Source organism: Apis mellifera, linkage group LG10 (genome assembly GCF_003254395.2).
Source record: "Apis mellifera strain DH4 linkage group LG10, Amel_HAv3.1, whole genome shotgun sequence".
Taxonomy (NCBI): domain Eukaryota; kingdom Metazoa; phylum Arthropoda; class Insecta; order Hymenoptera; family Apidae; genus Apis; species Apis mellifera.
This window is the reverse complement of record NC_037647.1, coordinates 5,060,367-5,084,938: the sequence shown is the minus strand read 5'-3', so window position 1 is coordinate 5,084,938 and position 24,572 is coordinate 5,060,367. Positions and strand designations below refer to the sequence as shown.

The 24,572-nt window shown below is 37.3% G+C and overlaps 1 protein-coding gene and 1 long non-coding RNA gene across 2 annotated transcripts in view; one reads left to right on the top strand and one right to left on the bottom strand.

Moving 5' to 3' along the window:
• Positions 1-21,498, bottom strand: part of LOC726179 (protein sister of odd and bowel-like) — a 131,641-nt gene extending 110,143 nt beyond the window's left edge. The window contains exon 1 of the mRNA XM_006562495.3: positions 18,008-21,498. The gene's annotated coding sequence lies outside the window, so the exon portion shown is untranslated. The remainder of the gene's footprint in view (positions 1-18,007) is intronic.
• LOC107965098 overlaps positions 1-24,572 on the top strand; it is an 89,060-nt gene that overhangs the window by 50,684 nt on the left and 13,804 nt on the right. Inside the window, exon 4 of the long non-coding RNA XR_001704591.2 lies at positions 7,277-7,356. This is a non-coding gene — a long non-coding RNA (uncharacterized LOC107965098). The remainder of the gene's footprint in view (positions 1-7,276; positions 7,357-24,572) is intronic.

Sequence of the window (24,572 nt, the reverse complement as noted above, 5' to 3'; positions counted from 1 at the left end):
CAGTCAGGTATCTAGTTACAGATTTTAAAAAATGTAAAACCACTTAGGCAACAGGTGATTGTTAATTATAGAATGGAATAGAACTACGTGACCAATATCCAGGCTTTAAAGTGTCAAAGAATTATTGGCAATTACCAATATTTTAATTTTTTTTTTTATTTTAATTTATGTGGTAATTTTTATAGATAATTTACAGAGAATAAAGTTGAACCCAATCTTCTAAATGTTAAAGATAAAAAATTTATTATTAAGTATCTTTTAAATCTTTAATATTTTTCTAAATTTATTTTTAAAAATATTATCTCTTATATAAAAAAAGAAATTTTTCATAATAAAATTTTATCACATCTATCTTCCATGAATCATGAAAGGAAGGTATTTTTCATTATGTTCCAGTTTTATAAGTAGCCATTTATCTCCTTCCTTCTTCAATAAAACTATAAAAACTGCATTCTGCTCTAATTATATAGTTTTCACATATTGCTTCTTGTTATAACGTAAATGTACAGTAAATTATTTTAAAATTTTCCGCAGCTTTTGGATCATTAACTTTGAAACAACAACATGATTTCAAAGTTAAAAATATTTTTCTTTTCCTTTACACATCATTAAATTCAATAAACGTTACAGCTCATAAGTATCTATATACACTTTTGCCGATTTGTATCAATGACAGTGGCTACGTTAAAGTATATACTGTTACGTTGAACATATGAGAATATTGTTAAAATGAACACGTTTAATGATAGATTCACACGTGTATACGCAAATGTTTATTGCCGTTTAATAATATCTATTACTTCGAAAAGTGTGTAATAATTAAAAATACAACAAGGTCTCGGAGGAAATGTGTGAGATACTATTTAAATATTAATTTTAAATAAATGAATGAAAAATGCCAGGAGAGAAAGAAATGTCATTAAGCGAAGTCATTAAGTAATAAACAATTTAATAATTATTCTGCTTCGATAATTAAAATGATTTAATTATGCTTTAAAAACACTTTAGAAACATATTTATTGTATAAAAATGGGAAATAATTATACGTATAAATATTAATAGGAAAAAACTTGCGAGAAATATTGCATTTACGTTTTCTTTTTTCTCTCTCTCTATTTTTTTTAGAATTATCTGCATTCGTGATATTCGGAATATTTACATTTAAAAAAAGAAGAAAAAGAAGAAACGATAAAATAAACAAATAAAAAAAAAGAAAATCATAGGAAACGAAAAAAACTAATTCTTTTTAATAGCTAAAATTAAAATCGTTAATAGAAATAACGAGAGATAATTACGATTTAATTTTAAACTTGTAATAATTTTACAATCGATGTTACATTAAATCGAAATCCTTGTCTCTTGTTCGAACGAGCAACTTTATTTATTTTCATTGGTATCGAACGAAAGTTATTCGTTCTACAATTTCAATCTCTATTATCCACGATATAAATAATCCACGGTTATAAATAAAAACATTCTTCGAGCGAACAATGAGTAATACTCGCTCGAAAGCGAAACAAAGACCTTCAACCTTCGTTTAAATTTCGCGTGTATTTATTTCGAGCAAAGTTTGCTCTGCCTGCGTATTCGTCTAATAACTTTCGACAAGAGAGGTTGTGTCGTGCGCTTTTCTGTGCACGTTCTTGTGTGTGTGTGTGTGTGTGTGTGTGCGCGCGCGTGTGGGTAATAGGACAGGTTCTACCACCCTGGGATAGTCTGACATTTGCCAGGTTGATAGTAGTCGACGAGTGGTTCACCTATAAGAGAGTTGTGTTACATTTACACTGCGTGTCGTCGAGAAGGTACACGCGTGGTATCGTAAAATAGAAAAGAATCTCGAAATTTGCAATAGAAATCGTCCATCTTTTCGTGAATGATGAAATATTAGAAGATATCGAAACGAGATAGCAAACTTCGATACGATAACAGTTAAATTTTCTATTTTTTTTTTCCCCCAACACGTGAATACACATATTTGTCTCGAAATATATGTATTTATATCATAGAAAGTTTTACTTGTAGAAATTTCACTTATTATAGAGAAATTTTCAGTTCAGAAATTCCATTTCCATCCGTGAAAATTTTATTTCGTATTTTAAGAAGAAATTTTAATCTCGTATCCTCGACACTGGCAAAAGTATTTTTTTTTTTTACAAATCGTATTAACTTTTACGGTTCACAGACATTTGAAATTTCCATTTTATAATATCAGATCTCGTACACGATACGATTAACTGTAAATTTTAAATAATTAAACGAAGAATTTTGTTAAAAGCGTCTATATAAGTATCGACGATGTTTTGTCCGTCCCAGAATCCGGCCAATAAAATATGTAAATACGGTCGATAAAAATTGAAATTGCTGAAAAAAAAAGGCAGGAGAGATATTCGGTTACCATGTAACTAGAACTTATAATTAAGGTGTTTCCATGGCTAGATAAACGTGAAATCATCGTGTTTAGCTGGCTCAATCAGGTCATTTCTTAATTCGATAATTGTAGAAAAAGATATTTTTACTCATAGCAAACACGATTTCGATGTATTTTCAACGAATCACGGTTAATCCAAATATTTTCATTCATTTTTACTATTTTCAAATTCCTCGGGGAAAAAAGCATTCCAAAAAGCGAGTTGAGAGTTTCAAAATTTTTCAAAATTCGATCTCAACGAATCGAATCATTCTTCTATATATCCTACATCTAACTAATAACCCTAAATTGACTGCAATTAATCAATAATATCGAGAGAAACTGTTGCAAATTAAAAAAAAATTCAATTCCAATCCAGTTCAAATACCAGATCTCTAAATTCAAATTTCTCTTATCAATCCTACTCTCAACCCATTTAAAATCCTCGAAGAAGAGGGGTAGTGCTATCTTCTCCGTAATCTAATCCTCCTTTTACCACGTGTGTATGATGGATGGAACGGCATCGAGAAATAAAGTTTTACCGTTCGAGATTAATTATTCCGGATCGACAGATCGGTAATCGGTTTGATTAATTCGAGGAATGCGGAGAGCCAAATGAGATCACGATTCCCCCCTCGGGATCGGGGAACACCAGCTGTTCTCTCAGCGCGCTTACTTTCACGGTTCGCGGAGGATGGCACGAGGTGTCGTCGTTTTGTGCATTCGTTCCATTCGTTGCACCGATATTTACGATCGCTCGGCTAGAAATTGCCAGATCTTTTTCTCCCTTTTTTCCTTTTTTTCCCCGTTGTCGATGTGAATCTTATCGACAACCTCGTTTCCAAGGGTCAAACCGATCCTCTCCTTCCCAACTATCGAGAATTACTTTAACGATTCTCGAAAAGATCTTGTTGTTAGAATGTTAGAGCGATTAGTTATTCGAATTATTGTGATATCGAATCACAAGTTTCTTTTCCTCTGTGGAAAGAAAATAATCTCTTCTTCTTCATTATAAATTAATTGTTCTAATACTAAACGATTTTCTTTCTGTTTAAAGGATATCACTTTCCAAAAGAAACAAGATGATGAAATTTCCATCGATCGATGCAATCGTCCAATGAATAAATTAACCCAGATGAATCCATTTATCCGATCTCGTCGCGAGCCAGATTAATCTTTCACCTCCTCTCTCTCTCTCTCTCTCTCCACTCAGAAACGGAATGGAATGTTGGAGTCCTCCCTGGAAGCAAACGGCGCGTGCAAATGGGCTCATTGTCTCGCCCTCCCAAGTACAAATTGGAAGCTTTTTCGCAGATTAAATCGGACAATGCGGGCGAAACGAGGCGTGATAAGCGCGGTGGGTTTCGGTAGGCTGTGTCTCGCCGCGGGGCGCATCCATCCTGATAATCCTTATCTTTCATCGATATCATCGGCCTCGTCAATCCACCTCGGACCACCTACCAAGCGTTCACGCTAGGTCACGTGGAATTTCGTCACGACATTTGAAAACGATTGAAGCCGTTAACGAGGTCGAGACATGGGTCGAGATGAAATCTTCGTGCAACTTGCGAACTTGTGGCGGGGGGGAAGAAAAGAAGATTCAGAGGTTTGTCTTCTCTTCTTCATTTTTTTTTTTTTTACGATACTGGGTCAAAAGAATGAGGATGATTTGGGGAAATTAGATTTCGAAGCTTCTCGGTTTTTAACGTAGTTTGAACCATTTCGAATGTTTGAGTTTTCTTCAGTTGAAGAAGAAAATTAATTAGAGGAGGTCTGTGTTTGATGGAGGAGAATAGAGGGTAGTAATTGAATAGGTTGTTTGGAATAGGTGCGATGATATCGAGATATAATGAGATTTTTTTATTTTTTTTTTTTTTTTAAATATATAAAGATACTTTAAAAATGATTAATTTGAGGATACGTGAATGTTATTTATTTCGAACATTGTATTGGATCTTTTTAAAAATTTCTTTATATGTTATTATATTAGGTTATTATATTATATTAATGAAAAAAATTGTCGTTTCTTTCACGATAGGAAAAAAAAATATAGAATAAAAATGCAATGAATTGCAATACTTTTCGTGTACATCAATCGCAAACGATTATTGAAACTTAAAATTACGTTTAGAGTTATTTAATTTCTATTGTATTATTAATTCTATGCGTAATTTTATTTCATCTTCTGTGTGTTATACTTTTCTATTCTTCTCGTTCATTCCACCTCGCGTTCATCTTCAAACGCGATTTCCCTCGAGTGGATAATAAATTAAAGGAACGATCCGGACAAGAGAAATCTTAGCCAGAGAAAAAAACGGGGAATAAAAAGAGAGAGAGAGAGAGAGAAAGAAACGATCGAGTCTGGAGAAAAGAGTCGAAAAAAAAGAAAGAAAGAAAGGAAAAAAAATCTGTTTTTAGATATCGGCACAGTCGAAAACTATAAAAATTCCTCGCACGGTTTCCCGAAAAACGAAAGCAAAATAAGAAATTCCAGATTCGAACAAGTTGAAAACTAAAACCCAGGCCCCGAATCAGCAATAAAAGTCTCTGGAGCACGACGTAAAACGCCATTTTTGGAATTCAGATCCTTGTGGCTCTACGTTTAGGCAGACACCTTTCTTTCTATAATATAAAACGATGATATTTTTATTTCTCGATAAAAATAAATTATTTTTCAACCAGTCGGTCGGCCAGCTCGTGTGACACTGTAGACGAGTTTCATATATCGCCAATTTATATGTCTCGTTACTTTACAACCCTAGCATCCTTTCGAGTTCTTTCTCTCTCTTTTCTTTTTAACACGATGTCTATCGTCTGGAAAAAAAATTGGGGGAATTGTGGAATTTTGGCGGGCGAGCTTGTTCGTTTTTTATGGAAATGGAGAATATTTTAGGATCCTTTGGGCGTTTAGAATATTCTAAAACGTTTCGGTTGAAAAGGGATAAAATATATGTACAACTTTTAAATCGTTGTTACGTAAAATAACAATTTTCAATTGATTAGGATTGAACATTTCGTATTTTTATTCCATCGAGATGAAATTATATAAAGAATAAAGAGATAGATTGAATCGAAATTCGTTGAATTTCAAAATGTTAAATTATATTTAACTTTTATTAGTCTTTACTTAATCGGTGAATTGCGAATACTCGAACGAGTTCCTAATTTTATCGATAAAATTAAGAAAATGAAATCTTGTTTCGCTAATCAAATAATTAATAATCACCTTGCTTGGAATATGTTTATACCGTGCGTATCACATTTTTTTCTCTTTTGATCTTTAAATAAATGCATAAATGATGTGTGCAGTCTAACGATACAGATATTGTGAAAGGAACTAGTTAAGTGTAGCAGCACCGTCGAGAAACTTGGTTAGAGATAAAGAAAAAGAGAAAGAATTCTCAATATGCTGGAAATATATTTAAAATTGAAGAAAATATTAATTTCGAGAAGAGTAATTTTGAAAACGATGTTTCGATGTTTAAATTTCGAAAGCGGTTCGAGTTAGAGAGTTTTATAAATTTGAATCGTGAATCTCTCTCCAATTGCTTTTTTTCAGCCTGTTGATCAAAGCAAATGACATATGGATTCCCACGTTAGAGAGATTGCTTGCAACTTTGTCGAATGACACGCGCGATTCTCGAGATTGTTAGCACACATTTCCCCTAAACGATTTGTTATCGTATAACAACCTTTCCTTTTTTTTCTTCTTCTTTTTTCCTTGAAAATTAAACAAAAAATCAACACATACATTATATTTAATTAAAATATACGTATATTATTTAAATATACAACAATTGAAAAATATTCACGTATCTAAATATACATAAATATTTCATCATAATAAATATTTCTTAAAAATAACGTTCAATAATATATCTGAACGATATATTTAAAAAAAAGAAGAAGAAGAAATTAATATTAGAATGAGAAATATTGGAAAAAGTGTAGAGAATTTCCGTAAAGAAGAAAATAAATTAAAGATCGTATGGATCGTTAGAATGATGAAAATTGTTCCATTCAAAGGAATGAAAAGTATCGGTCTGGAAAGTCACGTTTGGATCACGGTTCTGTGGAGCTGTTTGGCGTCCGAGTTAGCCGCGTATGCATAATCGTATTATTTAGGCACGTGTGATTAATTATGTATGCGCGAGGATGTGCGTGCACGAACGATCGAATGGATGGCTCTGAATCGCATTGTTCTAAAAATCGAATCGGGATGCTCTAGAATGCGGATTTTCTCGTTTCACTGGATTCTCGAAATCGAACGAGCTGTTTGGAGAAAGATTCCTCTATAAAATAAGACTTTTATCGACGACAATTATTAAATTATTTCCAATAAGATTCTATTTCTCTAAAAGAGAAAAAAAAAGAGATTTCTTTAGATAAATTGGAACAAACAAAATTATTATTAAAATTTCATTTTTCTTTTTTTGCATATAATATATAACAGTAAAAAAAAAAGGACAATTCTGTGACATTCTCTCGCCATCAAACACCTGACACTGTTCAATCATCAACGCAAGTGTCCTAGTCCAGTGTGTGTAATTTTTCAAACGACGAAGAATACAAGTTCGAACGAAATAGTAAGCTCGTTAAAGTCTCGAACGCATCCTTCTAACAGCCCAATTGGGGGAGGGATTAAATTACCCCCGCTTAATTGCTCGTTCACCACCTGGCGCGCGAATCTTCCAGACATCCTGCTTTGGAAAATTAATCGAGCAAAACCGAGGGACCACCTGCGTGCAACATCATCGATGCATCGATTCTCTCGATGATTGTGCAATCAATATTAATATTGGTGGATGTAAAATTTCTTGTATAAAGTTTAATTAGACGCGAAATTGATTATTTTTCCTTTTTTTCCAGAGCTATTTCTTTTTTTTTTCTTTTTTTTTTTTGCCTATGAAGATTGATGGTCTACCCTCCTCGATGCCGGGATTCTTCTGGTAAGCTTTTTATTCTTATTCGATTTATTTTTTTATTCCATTCGAATAATTTTTCTCTTATCAATCTTTGATTAATATTCTGATTCCTCGACGTGTTAAAAACGTATGATAAATTTCGGAAAAGTTAACGATTATTTCTCTTTATATTTGTTTAAATCAAAGATTATTATAAGTAGATGTTACCAGCTAATGAAACTCGAGGAATTCGTGAACAATTCTTCACTAGGATTTCACCAGTTATTCGTAGCTATAAATAATATGATTCGTTATAGTGGAACCAGTCAGCCTGGAATTTTGCTATTCATCTATAAATAATTTCATTACTGTTCATCCTTTTTCAATTGCTCGAAAACAATTTTGATAAAATCGAAGGAATTAAAAATATATATCGAAGCAACGCCCTTTTTCGAGCGAAATTCGAGCAAAAATCGATCGAGCACGAATGGTTCGTAAATTTCAGTATCAGTTTTGCGAATCTGAAACGTCAAAAATTCGAAATTTATTCTTGGCGCGCGGTAATTGGCCTTGAAATTGAATAATCGATCCACGATCTTTTTTTTTTCCTTCTTTTTTTCTTTTTTTTCGACGAGCGTATGCGTGCTGAATCTTGAACGATATATAATTCAACGATCACAATGATCCGCGACGACGATCGAAAATAGCAAAGTTGCAATCGAGTTTTGCACGTAACGAAATTTATGCGCTCGTGAAACGAACAAGTTTGCGATACGATGCTGTTGCTTCGTGACTCGCAATCAGCGTGAATTATAGCGCGGTATTTCGCGTATGAATCTAATATTCGTCGAGAATTTCGAATCCATTTTTTTTTCTTTTTTTTTTCTTTTTTTAATACTCGTCGAAGTCACGAATCCACGTTGGGATAAATCAGAGATAGAGATTTCGAATATTTTAATTTTCCAATATTTTCATCAGAGTTAGAATATTTTAATTTTCTTGAAAATATCTTTGAATTTGGATATTACGAATATTTGAATATTTAGAAATTTTATTTATTGCTGTATCAGGCAGAAGTGATATTCGTAGAGAATTTCGAATCCATTTTTTTTTCTTTTTTTTTAATAGTTGAAGTCACGAATCCACATTAGGATAAATCAGAGATAGAAATTTCGAATATTTTAGAAAGAATATTGGAATATTTTAATTTTCCAGTATTTTCATCATAGTTAGAATATTTTAATTTTTTCGAAATATCTTTGAATTTGGATATTACGAATATTCAGAAATTTTATTTATTGCTGTATCAGCCAGAAGTGATATTCTAGATAGAAAATTTCGAATCCATTTTTTTTTCTTTTTTTTTTAATAGTTGAAGTCACGAATCCACGTTGGGATAAATCAGAGATAGAGATTTCGAATATTTTAGAGAGAGTATTGGAATGTTTTAATTTTCCAATATTTTCATCAGAGTTAGAATATTTTAATTTTTTCGAAATACCTTTGAATTTGGATATTACGAATATTCAGAAATTTTATTTATGTATCAGTCGCAGAAGCGATATTTTTATATCGCTCGTAGAGATATCGAACGTTCCCATTTTGATATTCGTGGTACAATTTCGAATATTCAATATTCAGAAAAATTTCGAATAATTTAATATCCATATATTCTTATACACACGCACACGTACGTACTATTATCGTATTATCGATATGTAATTATAATGTTTGGTTTTCAAATTACTATTAAATGAATACTCTACCTATATATATATCCAAGCATATTTAAGATTTTAAGCCAAATATTGCGTGAAATTGGAATTCGTAATGGTAATTGTGCAAATTGTTGCACAGTTAAGCAGTGTAATAGCAGTGTATATAACCATAAGATCGGTATTTGGAACACGTGAAATCGCTCGATCTTTTGATCTTCTTTTTTCTTATTTTTCCTTCTTTTTTTTTTTTTTTTTTTTACAATTTTCAATCGCTTTTAAAGCGTATTACAACGTGGTTTATTTCGCTAGATGAGATGTTGGGGAAATAATGGGAGAATCGTTAAGAATAATTACGGCCACGTTGATACTTTAATTTCCGTTATCTGGGAAAAACGTATCACGTGTTCCCAGTGTTCTTGGCCAAAATGGCCGGACAGGTTAACAGGTTGTTTGAACTGAAAAAATGAAAAAAGGAAAAAAAGAAGAAAAAGAAAAAAACTCCCGTCTTTAATTGTATTATTATTATTATTATTATACTCGTGCAAAAAATACTCGATGAAAGCTTGCTCACGCTTGTGTTTGCGCTTCGTTTTGCAAATAAAATGAATTAATATGGCTGCAATTATTTCTTTATTGTGTGTGTAAAAGGTGTTACGAGGAGAAAAATTACACAGTGAACGGATTTAAAAGTTGTAAATTTTAATATTCTTCTTCATCAACATGGGCAATTGAATTTAGAAACCAGTGTTTTCTCTACGTGTAAAATTAAACAAATAATAATGTAACGTATTAATATCCGTTATTATGTGCCATCTTCTTTCAAGAAAGGGAGAAAGTTTCGAATTGCAAATTACTATTATTTATATAATAAATTTTACGTAATGAAAAGTATAAATTCGTTTCAAAAAAAAAAAAAAAAAGAAAGAAAGAAAAAAGAAAAAAAGAAAAAAAATTCAACTTCTCGTTGTGCAAGAGATCCACGGGAAATTTTTAACCTCGAAATTATAATAAATAATTGGTACAATATATTCAATGCATTCGACAAATAGAGTGTAATTTAATTAAGTGCAATTTTTAATGAAATCGATGAAATAGTTCAAAGATAGACACGTACATTTTTTTGGAACGAAAATTACATTTCGAAACTCTCGTCCCAAAAGAGAAAAAAAGGCAAGCAAAAAGATCGGCGCGCCATCTGTCATGAGCATCAACGTTCTCGATACGAGAGCGCAAAAAAAGAAACGTGATCATTGGTGCAAAACAGCGTGACAACGTTCAGGACGAGAAAGAACTGTTCACCGATCGACACGTTCGCCATCACGAATGTTTTATAGTTAATTAATAGCACGGCGGTCGCGGCCGATGGAGACCAGGAATTTTTCAGCAATTATTCGTTTCGTCGGCAACCGTCACGCGCACGCAACGCCGCCTCGACGACCGGCCGCCATTATTAACATTGTAGCCCGAGTTTGTTTCCTTTCTCAGATTAAATCTAAATGAAAGCGAAACAGAAGAGTCTCGTGCCGAGCCCTCTTTTCAAAGAAAACCCGTTCGTGAAAGAAGGAAAAGAAGGAAGGGAGGCGATATTTTAACAAATTTTAATACAGAAATATCAAACGCAAGGAGAAATCCTCGACTTAAAAATATCGAATTGGATCGAAATTGGATTCTAAAATTTCTTTTCTCTCGCAATATACGTACGATTCGTTCGAATTTACGAGAAACAACTAGGAGACGTATATTTCTAGGGACATTTCTAAGGCGCCTAGTAATATTTTAAAAAACATACTCGTTCGCTTATCGAAAAAAATATTTAAAATCATTCCTCGTTCAAATTTGACAAAATTATTTCTCATCATTATCATTATAATAATCGAATTCGATCATTTAACATATATTTCTTTCGCAATATGATCAAACTCGATCTAAAATAAATAAATAAATATCCAAGTGAAAAAAATCAATGAATCGTTATATATAAAAAAAAAAAGGTAGGATAGAGATCATCATTTCGACATTAAACGCTCGATGTTTTCGAGGGGAGACGAGAGGATGAAAGATTTCTCGTCGCGAGTGAAAATGGCGTGTTTCGCGTGTACACCGGCCTAATAGATCGGTCAATCGTTTCGCCTAATCGTCGGTTGTTCGGTTTTTCGAAACCGCGAGGAAAGCATGTTTCCGAGCGGGCGCCAGGATCGTAATTCACTTTCACCGATCGTCCATGTGTCGAGCTTGTTTGCATCGAGAGACTTGTCGTTTCTTCTCTGCCTGCCGACGCGAAATTCCACGACTCTCGTTGCGTGGAGAATCGTTGCGCCGTTGAGAATCGTGCGGCGCACGATTTACCGTGTTACGTGTTACCGAACGCGAATAATAAACGGTGTTACCGCTTCATCGAACGATATATATATAATCGAGATCAACTACGAGATGATCTCTGTAGTTGATTTTTGTTGTATCTTCAATTTTGAGAGATTGAAGAAGAAGGTGGAATATTCGTGGAGAGATGAAATTGAATCTCACGATTTTTCCACGAGAAATATATTCCTTTATTTTTAAAAGTATATTTAACATTCCATCAATTATCGTAAATATTATTCGTGTAAGTTTTTTTTTTTTTTTTTTATTTCAAGAACGATTTCATATTATAAATTAATATTCTATATTTTCTATATTTAAATTTTTTTTATTTCAAGAACGAAACGAGTGATGATAATCGGTCAAGATGGACAGAAAGTTTAATAAATTAACATTCGTGTTATAATTTAATATTCTATATTTTCTGTATTTATTTATTTTTGTTTCCGGATAATTAATTAAAAATTAGATTAACAGTACTGGTATTCCACGTGGCACACATATACATATAATTTCATCGATTAATTAAGGATCCAGGATATTACTGTTTCATTGTGATCAATTTATTACCTAATAAATAAATTCTCGTTCAAAAGTTTTTCTAATAAGGGGTTTTCTAATTAACGACACAATTACGATAAAAAGATAAGGAAGTTCTCTCGTGTATGCGCGTAGGGGATTTCCTATAACAGTTAATTAGAAAATCTAAAAATTTCATTCTTTTTCGATACGCGTGCGGCTAACGGTGTTTATTAAAATTATCCTTAAAATTACCATAGAAAAATCATTAATTAACAATAAAGATACGCCTAGAAGATTTCTTTGCCCTGATCCTCTAATCGAACCGATCTTTTGCGTAAATAGGGAGTAGACTGGAAACCGGGTTAATTGTTCCTCCTCCTGTATCCTTTTGTCTTCCCTCTTTTTATTATTATTAGCAAATGGAAGAAATATTAAGATCGACAAAATGTGTTTACAAATAACGTGGCGTAAACAGAGAATGAATTGTTACCAGGAATCGTGGCCAGGGATTAGATGTGTCAGATACGCTACTCATCGTTGTTAATTTAGAGAGGAAAAAGCAGCTTGAACGAAACTTGCTGAACGAAGAACACGCGAATCGTGCAAAGTGTTGATAAATATTTCACCTGAAACGATATTTTCATCTTTTCGCTTGATAATAATCGTAGTTTCCAAGTAAAGAAAAAAAGAAAACATTGTTTCAATAAGAAGTTGAGAGAGCAAGCATTGATAATTGGAGCGGGTGAAATTAATCAAGTCTCGATGGGAGAAAAAGAGAAGGAAAAATTCTTTGGATCCTTCCTTCGATCGATCAGATTTCGATTCCTCGGTACATTGTCAGACGTTTTCGATGCTCGTAGCTCAACGGGTGAAAGTGCTTAGCGACGTTGGATGCGAGCTTAATGCAAATCGAAGGGAGAATCTCGCTGACATACCCTCATTTGCATAACGTATTGTCGCTTTTGAAGCGAGCCGGCCTGAGAGAAATCCGGGATGTAAGAGTGGACTTGCACGATACCGAGAGAATAATTCGACTTGGATAACATTCTTGGAATCTTGTGGAAGTCGACACACAATCGACACACGCACGCCTCTTCGATTCGAAAAAAAATCTCGATGGAAATACGATGGAATATTTTACATAACTTACGATTCTCGATGAGGCGATGATTTTAAATTTTTTTTTTTTTTAAACGAGGAAAATTATTATTTTTTTTTTTTTTTTTTCGTAACACAAGTCGCGCTCCTTTTGTTGTTTCTCATATATTCTTCCACTTTCCACTTTCTGGCGGGGAAGGGTTAATGCGAGAATCGTGGATGGACAGGTATCCGTTGTTGAGAAAATTATGATCGTTCTGATCATTTCTGATTTTATCATTTTCTCCGTTTGCAAATGTCGTTGGAATAACATGTTGGATTCCTAATATCATTCCTCGAAATCTAAGGTAATCATTTTCAGTAAAGTAAGTGTAATAGATAGTGGATAATTTAATGTTTTTCTTCTTCTTTTTTTCCTCTCTTTCTCTCTAAACTCTAGAATATGAAAATATGGATATTTTCAAATCTGACACACATTTCTCTCAATGTTTCTTTCACCGATGAATAAAAATATATTTGATTATTCCGTGTGAAGAAATAAAGAGAAGGGGAGGAAAAAAGAAGAAGAAGAAAGAATTATAAAAAAAAATTTAGAAAAACGCAAGGATCATTTTATTATTTACATTGTCGTATCGATTATATTTTATATAATACGTCTAATTACAAGGTTATATCCCCGCTGTGCTATTCCGGGACTTGAAAAAGAAATTGTAAATCCTAAAATTGACTTGATAAATGTATCTATGAATAACTGCGTAAATCATAACTTTCACCTGACCATAAATCTTTATTTTTATTAACGATACTTCGATAAATATTTGCAGAAATAAACAGGGAATAAAACAATATGCACGTTAACTTAATTATCGCAATACACGTAGAAAGGAATTTCATTCTTCACCTTTACGACACGACAATGAAAATAAGCAACCCAATTTTATTTTCCTCGTAATTCAATCTCGACAATTTTCTATCCATCTTTTTCTCTTTATACAATCAGATATATATCAAAAAATAAATAATAAAAAAAGGAAAGAAACAATATTATCATCAATCTAATTCCATTCTTTTTTTTTACAAACTCGTGTTTCTATTTAAATTTCCATCATATTTCCATCAGAGTTTTGTACAAATTGCACAAGATTCAAATCGAATAAAAAAGAATTAAACAACGATTAATAGATATATAAAGATGAACCGATTCTTCCCTCTTCTTTCAAAACGTTTCCCATTCCACGCTTGCTTGGAGACTCTTGGAAACAATCTTAAGCAGACGAAAGAGAATTTTTTTTCCCCTCTCCCCTCCTCCCTCCCTCCCTCCCTCCTTCCTCCCCTCCTCCCTGCCCGCTTGTCCACTTAGAAACCGAGGAGTAGAGAAATCGAAAAAGAGAGATCCCGGCGTTTTCTTGCGATGAGTCGAAGCGTTTATCCGGTATTCGAGTGTCGCTGCGAGAAACGGACACGAAACGCGGCGTAAAAAGCGTAAAAATCCAATCGGCCGCTCGTTACACCGATATTTTTCCGACTCGGCCAATTCTCTCTCTCTCTCTCTCTCTCTCTCTCTCTCTCTCTCATGAAACGAAGAGAAATGAAGTAACGCCGTGGAATCCCCTCCTCTTCTCTCCTCTATCTTTTAAGAATCGTCGTCTAAGATCAATGAAACGAGGAATATCACGTCTCCAAGAGATCTCGTCAGAAGAGCAGAATCTCTATCAAAGTGTTGTATGGATAGAAAATCGTCGAGATTGAATTAGGAGAAAAATAAAATTGCTTATTTTCATTGTCGTGTCATAAAGATGAAGAATGAAATTCCTTTCTACGTGTATTGCGATAATTAAGTCAACGTGCATATTGTTAAACGCGTGGATTTGAAGGGTCGAAAATAATTAGGAATGGCCTTTCCCTGTTGAAGTAAAAAATTTTCAAAAAAAAGAAAAAGAAAAACAAGAATTGGTAAAAAAATTGAAAACGCGTGATAACTCTATCGATCTCTATTGTTACTTTACTTGAATTAGACAATTTGAGAGTACAATGATGACAATTGATGAGGTAAAAAATAATGTTGTTCGCAAGCGATAATACCGATCTCCTCGACCCGAAAGCGAGCCTCGTCGTTCCGCTGCATCGAGCTGGATGGATCGCCATGATGGAAACAATCGTTCCAACTATTACGTTATCGTAGATCTGTTTCGGGTCAGAAGGAACGGAGGGGGAGGGAGGGAAGAAGGAAAAAATAAAGTCGATGACCAAACCAACCTCGCGCTGGCTAGGCCCCAGGAGAGGAACAAAGGTGTGCGGTTGCGTTCACTTAAGGAGGCGGGGATCTAATTTCACGCTGTCATTGCATAATTCTGGATGCGAATATAACACCCGAGGCGCGTTTTTACTCCATCCCGATTGGATAGATCGATCCCGACAACGTTGCTCGTGCAACGTACAATCGGGTTAATTTTCGTTTCTGCCGATTAATCTTCCCCTCCCCTCCCCTCCTTCCTCTCTCCCTCCTTCCTCTTCCTCCGTCCGTTGATTTTGAGCGCCTATTCAAAGAGGATCTCGTTGTTTTCGTTTATTTTATTTGTGGATAGATTGTAGCGTTTGTTTGCACGAGATTGAAGAAGAGATTGAAAGGGTTGGGAGGGAGGAATTTATTTAAGTAAAATAAGGATGTAGGATGTGTTTCGTAGTGAAATTTGAAATGGAATTGAAGAGATGGGGAAAAGTGTGGTGTTAAAAAACAGTTTTGTTTGAATTCATTTACGTAGGTGAAGAAGTATTTAGGTTAGGATTGGAAACTACAAGTTTTCTCGATGAAACATGCTATCCTAGTTCTTGAAGATATTGAAAGACGTCCGTTAGATTTTTATTTTTTAATTCTAATAATCGTTTAGTTAGTGAATATAGTTAGTATTTATTATTATTATTATTATTATTATTGTTTTATATCTTGGCAAAATTCGTATCGTTTCGTTTGATTCGTGACGATTAAAGATTGAGGTTAGGAACGAGAGGATTAATTGTATCGTCATAATGCAACTTATTGTTTTGCAAATTATATTATCTTTGATTTTGCAAACAGATGACGTAGAAATAAACAAACGTCTGGATACTTTTGATTGTTTGTATACCCGCGCGTGTAATATTTACACGCTATAGTAGTTGTTTGAAATATGTTGCAAACGTTTACGCGCCATATTTCAAGTTACGAGCGCTTTAATTGCGAGCTGTGCCAAAACATGGCAGGTGCTCCAATGTTAAACTCGCGTTTTAATTGATCGTTAGCCGCCACACGAAAGATTTAATTCCTCGGATTAATATTTTTCTAATATTTCGATTTTCATTCAAATGCTTTCGATTGAAATGCGATCAAGCATTTAGAATCGAAGAATTTAAATATTTTTCTCGAGATTTTCCTCATCAAATCTTGTATAAATTTGAATGAAAATCAAGGTATATATATATATATATATATAAATGTACAATTATATATGCAATGAATCAAATTTTCGATTCGATTCGAAACGAAATATACGCAGTTTGAAACAGAAAAATTTTAATTTTACGTATTTAAAAAAACTTGACGTTATTCGAGATAAATCAAGATATATTTATAAGAAAATGCAGTAAGGTTGTTTCAGAAGATGAATCGAAACACCAGAGACGAAAAGTAACGGCGTGTCTAGCCATCAGCATAGCAACTCGTTGAATATCTAATTAATCTAGGAAGTTGAAGGAACGAATTTCGTATTTCAAACACGTACAATACACACGAAGATAACCAAGGAATCAGCTCTAAAAGTATTTCTCTGTCTCGGCAAGCAAGAATCGGTAGAATTCAAAACGTTGTGTCTAAAGTTATCGATGATTTTAGACTAACTATATTGCTCATCGGGATGTGAACAAAATTACAAAATGACGAAAAAGTTTGATGCACGGAATCGAAAACTCGCGATTCAGAGGAAGAAAAATGAAATTATTCGATTTGAAATGGATCGTAAAATTGTTCCAAGAAACGTATAATTTTACAAGAAAGATATATCATCGTTATTTTTTATCTTAAATATTTCGTCTCCAATTTTTCTACGAATAAAATCATACATCATACAACGATGAAAAATGCTTCTCGGAAATCACGAACTTCTATTCTCGAACATCCTGCAAAACGTGAAACCTTCAACTGCTACTCACGTCGTTGAGCAACAAAGACACTTCAATATCACTTCTTTCATTAGCATGCAAACGATGCAGCTACCTTCGGTATCTTCAACTCGAACGTGTCTCTGAACTCTGAACTTTCCAAATCAATTTTCCATACGCGTCTCTTTCTACAAATCAGAAAAGAACCAGAAGCTACAAACGATCCTCCCCCACGATCATCCCCTTATATTATACTCGCCTAGAAATTCCTAGAAATTCGACCAAAGTAAAAAAAAAAAAAAAAAAAAGATAATCCAACATTTCGTCCAAAAAGAAGAAGAAAGAAAGAAAAAAGAACTTTGCAAGAGATTTGCATGCAAAATTCTCACTTTCCTACGCGCTTTCGCGAGCGCGTTAGACCCCCTTCCCGGGCGAAAGAGCCTTGGCGAAAACTTGTCCACGCGAAACACCTCGAAACAACTCTTCCACTGAAAAATCGCAACAGCCTAGCCGCTTTCGCAACACGGACGAGTGCTCGCCTCATACACACCCATACCGCACACACATTATCACGAACGCTGCTCGACGAACGCGCAGATCGTTGCACCGACTCGTATCCACGCGGTCAGACCACCGCGCACGTACGCGCGTACACAACGGTGCGTGGCGGTGTGCGTTACGTACGTGTACGTGCTCACACCCGTACGAGATGCGCGTAAGGACGTCTGCCCACACGGGTGTAGAGGCGTAGAGAGGCGTACGTGTGCTACGACACGGTTGCGCGCGCGCGCGCGCGCTGACGCGCACACAGTCGACTCGCGTACGAGTGTGCGTACTATACCGGAACGAAGCGGAGAGTGACTAACCTCTGCGAATAGAAGATGGACGTCCAACACCGCTGGGGGATAACCTGGCCGGGGAATATAATCCTCGACAGCTGACTGGACACCGGGCTGCGCGAGGATCTGTCTGAGAATCCGGTCACAAAACGTTGCTCGAGGACGTTCCTTCGTCCGTCCACGGCATGCTGGAAAACGGCTTCCAGCCTCCAGTTTCCTTCCACCACCTCCTCTTTTCTCAGGGGAGAAAAAGTGGGAAATGTATGGTTGTAATACGTTATAATACGTGTCGTATCGCGATGGAGACGTCGTCGGCTCTTCTTCTTCTTCTTCTTCCGATCATTCGATTCTTTTTCACGATGTGTGTGTACGTGTACACGAGTGTAGTAGCGAGAGGGGTATTGGTGGAGGTGTTCTCGCGCACGGGGACGATCCTGGAAAGGGAACTCGTGCAGATAGCACGCGGAAGAGATGAAGAGAGGCAGAGGAAGGCGGACAGGGGGCCGTGTGCCAGGGGAACGGGACGTGCACGCGCTCGGGCGGCCGGATACACGCTACCAGATGTTGACGTCTCGCGAGAACCACGGACGCCGCCACGCTAGCGTTTACACGCGAAAAACACTCTCACTCGCGACCGAACACGGGCACGGTATGTTCCGCTAGCTTCTTCCAGAGATTGCCACCTGGCCGGCCATATATGCACCGCGCTTTTCTTTTCTCTTCTCGACGAATCAACGAACCGACGAACGAGGCCGACGCTCCTCTCTTCTTCTTCTTCGTCGTCGTTGTTGTCTCTTCTTCTTCTACTTTTTATTCTTCTTCTTCTTCTTCTTCACTCACTCACTAATTCCCCTTGTCCCCTTGTCGCGTTGCTCTCCTGGCTCTCCAACTACCGCACACTACACGTCGATACCAACCACGATCCAACAGTCGTCGTATATATTCCGCGGGATATACACGGAGGATATACAGTTAGAGAGAAGCGCTCTTTTCTCTCTCTCTCTCTCTTCCTCTCTCTCTCTCCCTCTCTCTCTCTCACGAGACGAAGGTGTCGTAAACCCTTGGCGGAGGTATCTTTTCGAAGGAATTTGGCTCGATAGCTGGATGGCATGGATTTGTATTTTTTTTCAATTCGAGGTTAAATCGCGCAGGATACGGCACGGATGCATCGTTGGAACGCTACGTGCAGCGGGTGGAGGAGGAGGAGGAGGAGGAGGAGGTCGCAGGATCCGAGTCGGATCGATCGGAACGTGGATCCAGCTGTTCGTGGACGCCGATGTTGTCCGGGACAGTGTCACGCGGCCGTAAACCGTATTGCTCGCCGGCGACCGTACGACTGTACGCGTGGTGGAGGTGGAGGAAGGAGGAGATGGAGGTAGCGGTAGGTAGAGTGGCGGAGGAAAAGGTGGGGAAAGAGGTAGGGAACCCTCTTCGTGTTCCTCTTTCAGAGAGAGAGACTACCTCGGTTGTGTGTGCACCACCTTCGGTGCGCTGATCTCCTCGAATTCTCTCGTCGGCCGGCCGGCCGGGGAATTTGTTTTTCTCCGAGAAGGAGAGCGAGGAAGGAGATAGATAGATAGACAGACGGACGGATAGATAGAGAGGAAGAAGCCGGATATATAATTTCGCGACGAAAGAGGAAGAGCCTCTTCGAGTTTCTTCCTCCCTTCCTTTCTCCTGGAACAGAACACCGAACACCCGCCGGGATGTTGTTCTTCAAACTCGGCGAAAAACTTCTCCGTTTCCTCGAGAAGTTGGAAATCTCTCCTGGGACGAGGAAAGGGAACACGAGAGGAAAAGAAAAAGAAGAAGAAGAAAACGCAAAAGGATTCGATCACAGTTTCACCTCCAACTTGTACGCTTGAACCTGGAGATCCCGTCAGATTGTCGTTGAAGAAAATTGTTCACTCCGCGATACGGAGGGACGAGGAAGAGACTCTCTGTCCCCCAAGAGGAGGAACGATCCCAAAGGTTTCCGGGAGATGGAGAGCAGGAAAAAAGGGATCGATTCGATCGGCCACGTCGAAATCTCCTCCTCCGCCCGTGATGTTATCCCGTGATGATGTTGTTACGCGTAGAAGAACGGGTAGAGGATGTATTAGCCGGAGGATATGGCGAGTGGATACGCGACGGCGGTCGGTCTGAACGGCGACGGCAGCGGCGTCGGACGTTGGCAAGGCAAGGCAAGACACTGGTGGCGCAATGTCTTACGGTGGCCGCGGTGCGCTCTATGGCGTGCATCATGGAGGACTTACAGCGGTATACCTTGCCGGGGCTTCGGCACGCCGACGACGAAAGGGGGTAGAGAGAGAGAGAGAGAGAGAGAGAGAGAAAGCGAGAGAGAGAGAGAGAGAGCGAGAGAGCGAGGAAGAGAGCGAGAGAGTGGAGGACAGAGAGGATCGTATCAGCCGGGTACAACGAGCCGAGGGAATATATACTAGGTAGGTAGGTAGGTATGTATTTCGCCTCGAGCGACTCCAGGTATAGCGGTACTCTTCCACCCCCTTCCCGCTCCCCCACACCGGGCCCCTACCACCTAGCTGCCCACCACCTCGCCGAGGGGCACCTCTCGGCCCCCCTCCCCTCCACCTAGCCGCCACTACCACCTGGCCAGGTATCCTCCTCCACCTCTTCCTTCTTCCCCCTCCTCCACTCGCCTGTCCTGGTACCCCACGTTGCCCCTCGTTTTTCTCCACATCCACACACAGTGTCTTTCTCTCTACGTGTAACTGCACGTGTCGCGATCACCACCACCACCATCATCGTTATACCGCCATCGTCGGTGTTGTAGTTGTGTAGTGTGTGTATATTGTGTGTATGTATATGTATCCGTGGGACGAGTATACTCACCGGAGTTGTGTGTGCACGCGTTTCCCTACTCTGCTCGACTCGCCTCGCTTCTCGGCTTCTCCGCCTCGTTATTCCTCTTTCTCTATGGATGCTCGTGTGTATGGAGGAACACACCGGGTTAACACCGACGTACGGTCTGCGGTCTACCGCTGAACGCAGCAGCGTGCACCAGCGGGCTGCAGGATCTCTCAAGGCCGTGAGCTTTTCGGGCCTCGCTTCGACCTACTGCTGGCCGGCCTAGCCAGGCGCGGAGACTTCGACGAGCGCATAAGAAGGGTCCCTGCCCTCTGCGCGTCGAGGAGAACGGCGTTTCGTTCGGCTCGGGATGCTTACTTACTTCGGGATACCGTTTCCGTGCGGATGCTACCGACCCCTGTGCTCATATACTGGGTGGTTTGGAACGGATTCATTTTTCTAAAATTTTCTCTTTTTTCTTTCTTTTTTTTTTCTGGGAAGATGGTTTGAGAAATTGGATTCTTTTTCGACGAATGGAATTTTTTGGGGTTTTGTAAAGGAGGTTTCTCTCGCTTTTTGTTTATTTATTTATTTTTTTTTCTAGGTTTTATCGTGAATTTGCACATTTTCATTTCCAAGTATAGTATATAAAAGTAAAAGAAGAAGAAGTAAAGGGATTCTGTTCCTTAAGAAATTCTTCGATTTTGAGAATATTTAAATTTCAAGCGTATACGAAATGATAGAAAAAATTTCATACAAATTCTATCTATCTACAGTGAAAGAGAAACGTACAATATACATATAAATCGACGATGTGAATGCTCAAAAAACGTTCGAAGGATGATAAGCGGAAGAAAACCATCGTATCTCCTTCCACTCAACAAAAATCATCGACATACGACACCCATGTACCCGTCCAATAACTCCATCCTTGATCGATCCCCGCTCCAAAAAAGACAAAGTAATCCCGTTTCCCGGCAAAAATCTTGATCCTGACTAATAACCGTGATGGGGGAAAAATGGCGGCGTGCGAAAGAAGCGAAGACCTCGTTTGCAAAAAGGAGAGGAACGCGCGGGGTGGTTTGATCGATGATGTCAGAGAGGAGCGGAAAGGATGCGCGTTATCGACGCGTGCACGTGCGCTGGTATTCCGCAATTAAGCCTCCACCGTCTTCGCTTTTTCCTTCCTCCCTGAGGAAGGCAGAAGACTAGCGATGGGACCAAGTTTTATACATATATAAATCAAATTCAAAGCAAAATTTTCACCGAATAGCAAGATGAACAATAAATTGTTCATTCGTTTCTTTTTAAGCTAGTTTGAAGTGAGACGATGATGATAATTTCGAAAAAAATTTCATCGAGAGATGTACAACTCCTCTCGAAGATGTACAAGATTGATTTTTTCTTGAATTCGTTTCGACGATCGAAACAATTTCTTCCTTTCACTTTTGAAAGTGCTGTCGAATTGTTGGCGAACGCTCGCGTCCCACTCGAGCCCATCACTACGTAGCACGTGCACGAGCACCAGCTGGTGCGCTTGAACACCAAGAGGGAAAAAAGAAGGGAAAAGGATCTGTGTACAGCAGCCACCCGATCTCGCCGTCTCGCGGAACAGTTCCGCGATAAATGATAACCGCTTTAAATACCAGTTTAGCGCGTGTATAGAGTTGAGAGGCGAGTGCACGCCCCGGGGATATGGAATCCCCTCGATCTTTCGATCATCCTCCTCCTTTTGGGAGGGAGAGGAATTTATCAACGGTGTCTGTGGACAGGAAGGACGCTCGTGCCAAGCTGGAAATTCGATTCACGAGCTTCTGATTACGTTGTGAAAATCTATCGTGGACGATGTTGGATAGGATTTTGCTCGAATCTATGCAAAGTGTTTTCGTTTGATCGAAAAATTTCTCTCTTCAATTCCTTCGAAATTCTCTCTTTTAAAGAGTCAACTTCGATTTCAAATATTACCTCTTTCATTACCTCTCATCCCTAAAATACACAAATCAACGACACTCTTTGTATTCCAATTTTCCATAGTTCTTTTTCCAAATTATTTCACGTTTCGTCTCTCGACGAAATTACCCACGATAAGCGAATAACAACAGCAAAGGCAATCCGTTAATTCTCGAAACATTCCATCCAAGATAGCTCCGCTATCTTCCCCATCGTGAAATTCCTTGGATGGTCGTATTAATAATCTAACTCTATCCTACGATAAACGAGTTCGAGGGCAAGTTGGAAAAAGTTGGCGATAGCGGAGTAATTAGCTGGAGGGTCTATTAATCGTGTCCATTAAGGCTCGGCTCGGTTGAAACTCGGAGGGAGCCGATTCGAAACGTCCGCGGTATCGATACGCTTCAACGAGAAACCGACTGTTCCGTTGTCGGGATGATTTTTGCAAACAGATGATATTAGAGAAGCCAAGAGAACGACTCGTGCAACTTGTGTCTTTCTTTTTACAGCTTCTTCTCCTTCTTTCTTCTATGACGAGGGGTAGCTGGAGAACAGGATGTTATTCTCGTTAACGGTTCGTTTGCCATTCGTTTAAGGTCGACCAAGTTCGGCTCCTTTTACTTAATATCGATGAGATATGGATCAGAGTGATTGGTCGATTGTATTCTGCAATTGCTTTCGAATTCCAGGGTGTAAAAGTTTGATTCGAGAGAAAGGATAACTGGAAGATTCGAGTTAAATTTTTTAATCAATGATACGTTGTACGAATTAAGTGCAAATATTGATTAAAGAGAAATTTTGGGTGTTGTTTTGTGAGAATAGAAACAATAAGGAGTTGACAAAGTGTGCAGTTTTGTAATCTTTTTTAAAAATTGCCAAGTCAAATTTGAAAAATTGGCCGTAAAGATTTATCGTGAAATGCATATATAATATATATTCTATATGCTTCGAAGGGGGAGAAAAAAATCGGGTTAATCCTTGAATAAATTTTAAATATAATAAATAGAATGAAATAAATTTCTTGAATGAAGCTTATTACAGGAAGGAACGGTGTGCGTTTTATTATTTTCTTCTTAAGAAAGATCGTAAATTACGAGAAAATTTCACTGTATATAACGATTTTATTAATGAATCATCGATGCTTAGCAATGTTTTTTACACATTGTGTATCCAATTCTGTAGCAATGAATAATGTGTCTCCATTTCCGTGAACCGTGTTAACGATGTAATGATTTCTCCATATATATATATATATATATATATATTGAATGATTGCGATTATTTTTACGAGTAAACGAAAAAAAAAAAATATCCTTTGGATGACGACTGTATTAATAATAATTCTTTCCAGCTTGTAGATTAATCTTATTTGAATTGCGATTCTCTTTTGAAATGATAGAAGTGATATACGATGTGAGATAAGGAAAATGAAAAAGAGAGAGAGAAAAAAAAATTAATTATCAAAATTATTATCAGTTACTGTTTCTGTGAAACGGTGTACACTTGACTGCATCTGTAGAAAGTAATTAATATTAAAGTATTAAATTCTGAAGAAAAATATGAATTAATAATGACAACAGTTATTCCTACTAGGTAAGCTGTAGGAATTGTAGGTATATGCATATATTCTTTTAATACACAAGTTTACAAGATTAATGGACAATGGACAATGTAATTACCTTTACTTTACAAGTTTTTGTCCTTGGACAAACTATATAATCATCCAATTTTCAAATATAATATTCGCAAATCATATAAAATTATAATGAAACCAAGTATATTTCACTTCGTTTCTATATCCCTCGCAATTCATTATCCAATAAATCCTGAGGAATCG